This window comes from Phyllostomus hastatus, unplaced genomic scaffold, assembly GCF_019186645.2.
Source record: "Phyllostomus hastatus isolate PE091 unplaced genomic scaffold, TTU_PhHast_1.1 phas_contig_65, whole genome shotgun sequence".
In the NCBI taxonomy this organism is placed as follows: Eukaryota; Metazoa; Chordata; class Mammalia; order Chiroptera; family Phyllostomidae; genus Phyllostomus; species Phyllostomus hastatus.
In genome coordinates, this window is record NW_025333932.1 from 13,695,993 (window position 1) to 13,704,901 (window position 8,909).

General features: G+C 40.1%; 1 long non-coding RNA gene across 1 annotated transcript; it reads left to right on the top strand.

Moving 5' to 3' along the window:
- The first annotated feature begins 1,341 nt into the window (after window positions 1-1,341).
- Window positions 1,342-5,719, top strand: LOC123825856. The gene is made up of 3 exons (XR_006786963.1): window positions 1,342-1,432; window positions 3,519-3,638; window positions 5,502-5,719. It is a non-coding gene; the product is annotated as an uncharacterized LOC123825856 (long non-coding RNA).
- Window positions 5,720-8,909: the final 3,190 nt, after the last annotated feature.

The window sequence follows — 8,909 nt, forward strand, 5'->3', positions numbered from 1 at the left end:
TTTCCAACATACACATCATAGGAGTGCCAGAAGGAGAAGAGAGAGAACAAGAAATTGGAAAACTATTTGAAAAAATAATGAAAGAAAACCTCCCCAATTTGGTGAAGGAAATAGATATGTAAGTCTAGGAAGTACAGAGAGTTCCGAATAAGATGGTTGCAAAGAGGCCCACTCCAAAACACATCATAATTAAGATGTCAAAGGTTAAAAATAAAGAGCAACAAGAGAAAAGCAGTTAGTTACCTACAGGGGAGTCCCCATAAGACTGTCAACTGATTTCTCAAAAGAAAAGTTGCAGGCTAGAAGGAACTGGCAAGAAACATTCAAAGTCATGAAAAGCAGGGATCTATGGCCAAGTTTGTTTACCTAGCAAAGCTATCATTTAGAATGGAAGGGCAGATGAAGAGCTTCCCAGACAAGAAAAAAATTAAGGGAGTTCATCACCAAACTATTATTTTATGAAATGTTAAAGGAACTTATTTAAGAAAAAGAAGGTCAAAAACAATAAAATGGCAATAAATACATATTAATCAACAACTGGATCTAAAAAACAAACTAAGCAAATAGGAAAAACAGAAACAGAATCATGAATACAGAGTGTTTTGATGGTGGCCAGAATATGAGGATAGTTTGGGGGAATGAGTGAAGAGGTGAGAGGATTAAGTACAAATAGATAGTTACAGAATAACCATAAGGGTATAAATGCAGTATAGGAAATGGAGTAGCCAAAAAACTTACAATTCATGATCCATGGTCATGAACAATGGTGGGGGTATTGCCTGAGGGACTGGGCATTGCTAGGTAGAAACAAGCAAAAGGGGAAAATTAGGAAAAATATAATGGCACAATAAAAAATATATAATAAAAAAAGAGAATATGATGCTGGAATTACTTATCTACAGGGTGGGGCAAAAGTAGATTTATAGTTGTGACTACACAAAAGAATTTATGCTTCACCCTGCATTTTATATCTGTCTGCTTGCTGGGTTTAGGGACTTTTGGTCAGTTCTTAGGTAGTCCTTAAAGAAGACACTCCTTAAAGAAGAAACAGAAGCAGTTTTCTATTTGCCATCTCATGCCTAGAAAGCAGCTGTGCTGGGTTCCGCTTTCTATTTCCCAATTCACTGAGGTCTTTTCACCCGCAGCCAGGCTTGCCCTCACTCAGGGTCCTGGGCTGAGTGGTCCCTGCAGTCCATAATATTCTTCCCTACTTGACACTTCACTGATATGGTTTTTAATCTGCATTGAGCCCTAGAACAGGAAGGCATGCCAAGCTGGCACAGTGAGAAAACCAATGTAAACATGGGAAAAGCATTAAATGATTGCCTTGAACCTTGAGTTCCCAGGGAGGAGGACTGAAAATGCCCAAGGTCCTGGATTCATTCAACTTCTTCCACAAATATCTGGGATGGTGAAGGGACCCAAAATCAAGGTGAGGGGGCAGGATAATTTGCCAGGAAATACAGTTTTCAGGAAAGGGCTAAAAATATAAAGATTAAAAGAACTTTATGTGACCTTGATGACAATATTCTCATTCAAGAGCAGGCTTAAAAATTAAACTTTTACTGGAAAGCTATAAAAATAACTTTCATTTGCATTTTAAAGCATTTTAAATGCTTTAAAATGCAAATTATCAAGATTTAAATTTTTTTTCAATTTGATGTAGGAATTTAAAACTGGAACAGGAATCTACTTTAAATTGTTTTGGAGAAAAGTTTTGATGTAAACGAATAAATATAATATTTTATTCTAAGTACTATTAAACAAGCTAAATAGATTTTTTAAAGCTTTTAAAAAATTTATAAAAAAACATTTCAAAAAAGAAAAAAGAACAACACATTTTAATATATTGTTAATTCTCCATTATGTAGTTTGCCTTTGGTGTGCAAAGGACAAGTTGAGACTCTGAGCTGGCGTCCTCATTGCCAACTCACACATAACCCCTTTCAGCTGTCTTTTCTGCTTCAGGCAGCTGGGACATGCCCAGGACAGAAAGCAGAACTCTGCTTTCAGGGCAGCCAAGACAAGGCTGCTGATGAAATAAACCAGCACACTGGGCCCCACATGTAATCCTTACTTTCTTAGACCAGGGCCATCCCAGGGAAGGTCAAGGTCCCAGCATACTGGATCAGCTCCAGCTCCCCATTTGCTATTAGAGCCTGGATCCCCTGTACCACCCAGCTGGACCAGGGCAGCATGCTGGCTGGTAGGTGAGTGTGAGACCCATGGGGAAGGTGCTCCTTTTGCAGGGTCCTCACCACTGCTCCATGTCCATCTGCCCCTGGGATACAGCCCTTTGCTCCTGCATCCCACCTGGGTTGAAGCCCAGCCAGAATTGGGCCTTCATCAGTCCCACAGGGAGCCCAGGTGCTTTCTACCCAAAAGAAAAGGAGAATTTCTTTCTGAATAGATTGTTTTCTATTTAGCTTTGGAGAATGTGCCTGCCAGGGGTGGCAACTCATTGGTCTGTTTCAGGAGTGTTTAGTGTTTTCCTATCTCCCTTTAGCCTATAGTTTCAAATCTTCCTAGTACATGGAAATACTTAAGGAGTTTTAAAACCTATGTAGGCACAGGCCTGAAATTGTAATTTAATTGATCTAGGGTAATGCAAAGGCTAGCTTTGAAAAGATCCCAAGGAATTTTCACATGAACTTCAGCTGAGCTTGAGAAGTCCTCTCGAGCATCTCTGGGTATCTATGGACAATGTCAGCCATATGCTTGGGGCCATCTGGCCAGTCTCCAGAGGCTCCAAGTCTTCACTCTTTTTTCTGGTTGTGACCATTTTCTTGGGTACCTCCGCCTGCCTGGTATCTCCACAGTCCTGCTCTCTCCCACCAGGCATATCTGTCTCTGCCTGTCATCAATACCACTTCCATAGGCTTTGTACTTGCTCAGAAACCACCATCGAGCTAACAAAGCACTGTCTTCTGGGTCACAGGCCTTACGCCTCAAAACTAATAGTAACAAACCTTTCACAATCCTCCTCCTATGCACCAGAACTGTTCTAAGCATTTTACATATATGACATCATTTAATCCCCATAACAACCTTATGAAGTAGGCACTATTATTATCATAATTTATAGACGAGGAGACTGAGGTGCAGAATAGTTAGATAAAATGGTAACAAATTCCAAAGAGGTACCCCCAGATCCCATCCCCTGGTTACTCAAACACTAATATAAATACTGCTGACCAAGGAATTTTGCAGATGGACTTAAAGTCCCAAGTCAATTTCCCTTAAAGTTCAGAAATCTACCCAGGTAAATCTGATCCAGTTCGATGAGTTCTTTAAAAACAGATTTTAAAATTTACAACCAGAGAGGTTGTAGGCACAATAGGACTCAACATGCTACTGCTGGCTTTGAATGGTAAGGAGAGTGTGTGACACAGTATGGGTGGGCACTAAGAAGACAGAGAGGCCAGAGACTGACTGTAAAATGGAACCTCAGACATATAGTCACAAGAAGCAGGATTCTGTTAAAACATTAATGACCTTGGAAGTGAATTTTTCCCCAGAACCTCCAGATGAAAGCCAGCCAACCTGACATTACAACCTTGGCCCTATCAGGCACAGGAGAGCAGAGAACCCAGGCACACCCTGCAGGACTTCTGACCTACAGAACTCTAAGCTAGAAGGTAGGTGTTGTTTTTAGGCTCTAAGGTAATTGGTTACAACAGAAAACTAGCCAGACAGTGAGCAAGTAAACCAAGATTTAAACTCAAGGAACATGGGTTGAATAACATTAAAATTCCATATCCAGTGGCTCTGAGTAGCACTGAATGATACACCCCATGCTGTGCCGACCCTCTCAGGACCTCCTGACAGAGGCTTTGTCATAAAGTTGAAGGTGTGGATCTGATCGTCTACCTCCTCCTCCTGAAGAAGTCTCTAGGATCAAGATGGCAGTGGAGTAGGTGAAAGTTACACTCATCTCCTCCCGGGACCAAACTGGAATTACAACTAAAATATAGAGCAATCAACCTGAGTAACCAACTGAAGAAGTCTCCAGCAATCTGCTTAATTCCAAGGCAAAAACTCTCAGTAGTTTTGCATGAGGTTTCCCAGGGTCAAGGCAACTGGGACTTAGGCTGGGACATGATACCTGTGTACACAGGTGTATAGTTCTCCTTGTCAGTAATGTATAACTCAGTGGGAAGAAGACCAGGGTATGCAAACAGGACCACACTTGGTCTGCATTGGAGACCTCATCAGGTATAAGTTCCTTTCTTTGGATTCTTTTCCTACCTTCAGTAGCACAAATCCCTGGGATGCTTACATGTTTTTCTTTCCCACAAAACAGATACCAGTAAGTATGCAACAATTTTTCTCTCTAAAGCTCTAAAGGATTTTATTTAAAAACTTTTTAAGCTGAATGACAGCTTTGCACCAGATAAGAATCATTATCTTCATGTCACATCTGGACTGAGGTGAGAACTGCAAAGGAAGACTGAGGCACACAACCAACAAGGGGGAGCTAGGTTTCTACATGGGGCTCTCCAGCATCAAAACCACTCATTGAAAGAAAAGGCCTGCCCTTAACTTGTATTTAAAGCAGCCCTGGCAGTGTGGATCCTCCCAAGGCATTGGCTTCACCAGAGTCCAACCAAATGGCTCAGAGCTCCTTGCAACGTCAGGATGAGATGACTCCCACTTTAACTGGCTATGCTGCTGTCACACACCTACACCTCTGGTCACATCATCAACATCAAATCCATTCATTGATAAGTGCTGACACATGTGGGATCCCACAGCCTTAACACCAATTAAGTTAAAATCCTGAGACAAAAACCATCTTTGTGTGAATTCATCCTTAATCATACTTAATTAGTAAAATTAGAGAAAATATATTACAACAATTTTCTGAAATTTCTATGAATCGCTTTCTGACAGAGTAAATGTTTACCACATGCGAATATAAGAGATTTGTTGTTATTGTCAAGAAAGCTTACATAGATAAAGCATTTCTGGATGTTGTTATAGTTCAGTCAATGACGATGACTATTTCTTAATAATGTCCATGAATCTGACAGTTAAGTCATATTCAGATTAAAATCTAGTTTATTCCTTCACTTGAGAGCAAAACCTTGGCTAATAAAATGACCAGGTTTTTCTTTTCTACTATATCCTAAAGTAAAGCTTGTGAATTTGTCATATAGAAACAAAAGGGAAGAAAGGGAGCAGGAGGAAATGGGACATTATGGCATGTTCGAATGTGTTCTGGGCTAAGAATTTGGAAACCCAAAATTTTGGACATAGACCCTGGCTGTGTCCACCACCCCCAACTATGATAACTTGGCTCTCTGAACCCCAGTCTCTATATATGAGATGAAGATAATATCTAAAGCACTGTACAAATTTGTTGTGATTAATAATCTTTTTAAACTGAGCAGTAGCAGTGCATAATTGTCCTAGGCTAGGGTGGCTATAAGTCTTTTGTAGGAGGCTGCTCTGACCTAGCCTCAGTTTTCCAAGTAACTCCCTTTCTGTTTTGCCTGCAGGGCCCTTTCTGTCAGTGTAACGGTGAGATGCTTCTATTCCTGCAGAGGTCATTGGTGTGGAGGTACCCACTGCAGTGGTGTGATTATCTGCCCCCAAGAGACTATGGATCCAGGAAGATCACAAAATACCAATGTGAGCATTTCAAAGGCTGGGAGAATGTGTCATCCAGCAAATGCCCAGCATTCATCACACAGAATGCTTGATAAAGTGATTAATAAAGCAATTATCAAAGGAAGAGCTTTTTATCCTCAAATGGAGCACAGAGTCAATGATCAGGCTAGGAAAAGCAATCATTGAAATATTTCTTTTAGTTTCTTTAGGAGGTTGTTAATCAGAATTTCTGTCTCTAGGAAATCAGACCTCAAGTAAAACTTTTCTTAAGGTATTAAGTGAGAGTTGAGCTATGTCAGATACCTCCCTGAACATGTAAGAATGCATATTTCATCAGTGAGTAAAATTTATTCATTTTCTCACAGATTCCACCAGGCCATGATGAATCAGGCTATTGATTTTTCTCCTAAAGTTCTAGTGTTCTGTAAATTTATCCATTTGATAAATATTCACTGAGTTCCAGGCAACATGGTAAGCCAAATATTTACTTCAGTGAAGCTGCCAATGATCAAAACATTTTCAGACATTCTTCATTTGTTTTCAGGGCCTGAGGTATGTTAGTTATCTAACACCTTTCATCCACAGGCCAGTGTTCCAATTTGGTGTGATTCAGCCCTGGTAAGAACAAGACATGTGTGGGCTCTCCTAGCAGGGGCTCAGCAGGGACCTGGAAGGTCAGTATCCACCACAACCACATAAAGATGTGGAGACTTGGAGAAATGAGTGACATTCACAGAGTCAACATGCTACCTCTAAGAACTCAGACTCTTGCCCTTTGACACCCAATTCAGTTTTTTTTTTTAATTCAGTACACCAACATCTTCAACAGTGACCTTAGGAGAGGACTTGATATTTTGGAAACATTCATTGAAAACTAGTTACTATAAATAAGGTGGTTCATAGGGGGTACATATTGTTTGTTTTGTTTTTAATAAAATCAAGGCACTGACTCTCAGGAAATGAACCACATTTTCTTGGGTGGCTAAGGAAGTGGCTATGTAGACAGTTCTGGAAAACTGGTTCTAAATTTTTGTGAGCAGGGTCAATTTCTCTAAAAGAAGCACATGTTTTTCTCTAGGACTGATTAGGAGGAGTGGTGCATTTTTGCAGGATATAGAAGGATCAAGTTAGTTCAGGAATCTCAGTTCTGTAGCCTAGGCTTCATTTTCCCTTGAGCATACACAGATCATTGCATTTGTTGTTTACATTTAAAACAGACAACAGAACATGGGGCCTTGGATTCAATGACCACATAAACAACAATAATTTTTGCAACAAATACACAAAACAAATATATACAAATCAAACAAGCACAAGTTACAATCAAACAACCCTAACAAGAAAAATAAAAGCTCTAAACTCAACTCAATCAAGAACCAGGAATAAGGCCTTGTAAATTAAGAGAACTCACTAGGCCTTCCCTTTCTCAGGGCTGTACCATGAGAATAGGAATGAGGCAGCTTAGACTACCCTCACATAGTCCACCTTCTCCAAACACCTTATAGTGAATAGAGTAAGCAAGAAACCCTTGGTAGTGCTTTCCAGATAAGAATTGCAGCTCTCTGGCCTCTCTGTGCTGGAATCAAGCAGAGAATGTTAAGTAAGCAAGTCAGGAAGGATTTGAGCCTATACCTCACTGTGGTTGCTATCTGATCAAGCTGAACCATTTCACCCTCAGGGGTAAACACAGAATGCAGAGAGTAGGAAAGCTCAAATTCACAACCTTTTATTTCCTAACTTAACTTTTATTCCCATGGCTAAAATCTGGCATACCCTCAAGATTTCTACAAGCCATAACTATAAAAAAACAGCAAGCAATCTGCAACTGACCATTTTGCAGGAGGAAGGAAAGAGCTTACACAAATATCAAAGGTAATCTTTGACTCTTGGCACACTAGTGTTCATTTGATTTTGTTCATGACCTGCATCTGGAAACACTGTAAGGTAAATTTATATGCAGTGAGATTGTTGGAAGTTCTGTGGAGACACAGTCCAGTGCCAAGTAAATCACCACACCAGGTTTTATCATCCACGACCCATGAAACTCAGTGAAGGAAATAAGCATTTCTAAATATCAAGGCTGATAGTGAAGGAAATGGGTGGATAAAATAAAGCTGGGAAAATAACACAGTAATAGTTATCATCTAGCAAACAAAGTTTGTTAAGCCCTTGCCATTGGAAGAAAGCAGTTACTAAACATTAGGCTAGATTAGCAATTTTTAACCTTTCTCATCTCATGGTACACAAAAACTAATTGCTAGAATTCTGCAGCACAACAAAAAACATATTATATTTTTTGCTGATCTAACAAAAAAGTAGGAATAATTTTAATTCATTCATGCTGGACAGCTATGATTGTGTTGGTTATTGTCTTTTTTTATTTGACAATTAAATAAGGAAAAATAGGTGAGTGTCCCTGACTAATAGTCAGTTATTGCCTGTTTTAAAAAGTCTTGCAGCACACTGGTAGAAAATCACGGGGCTAGATGTTGACAACCGAAGATCAAAGCATACACAAGAGCTCTGCTACAAAGAATTCATCTGAAGATGTGCTGGAAACCAAAAATGTTGACAGGCCCAGATTAGCTCTCTGAGAACCAGAGGATAGGTAGGTTTCAAAAGGGTTTTCTCTCTTCTCTCTGGGAATGGAAGATTCTAGAATCAATGGATGATTTGCTCTTTCTTTTATTATTGACATCAGTGATTACAAGACAAGACACTGACAGACAAGACACTGTAAAATGTAAGAGAATTTTCAATAGTCCCTTTCATTTAGAAGGCCACACAATACTCTTCACGAGAAGGCTAAGAATCTAGACAGCTGGACATGCCCACGTCATTCCTGTCCTCAGCTGGGGTTATATGGCTCACTAAACTGCCCAAGCAGGACCATTTTAGTACTTCCTCAACTCCCCACTACCACACTCACTACAACTCCCTGGAGGGCCACTGGGAAAATGAGCCCTGGACCCATACCACAATTGCAGCATTGCCACCAAGTCAAACACTGACCCTCCCCCAAAAGGGAATCAATCACTCTTTCACCTGTTCCTGGTTTCACCAGCTACTACTCATAAAAAAGCTCCATTGTCAAACCAACCTGTTGTCTCCAGATTGTTTGAACCCAAAACCTATTACTTCCTTAACTCCAAGTACATTGGCTATGCTTCTGGAACACTATAATTATATGGCCTTACGTCTTCAACTTCCTCAGTGTCCCTTCCTTACCTGAGACTTGTTCTCAGAGGGACCTATATTTCCTTCTTTTACTTTTCACTTAACTTAGGAGTGAGAAG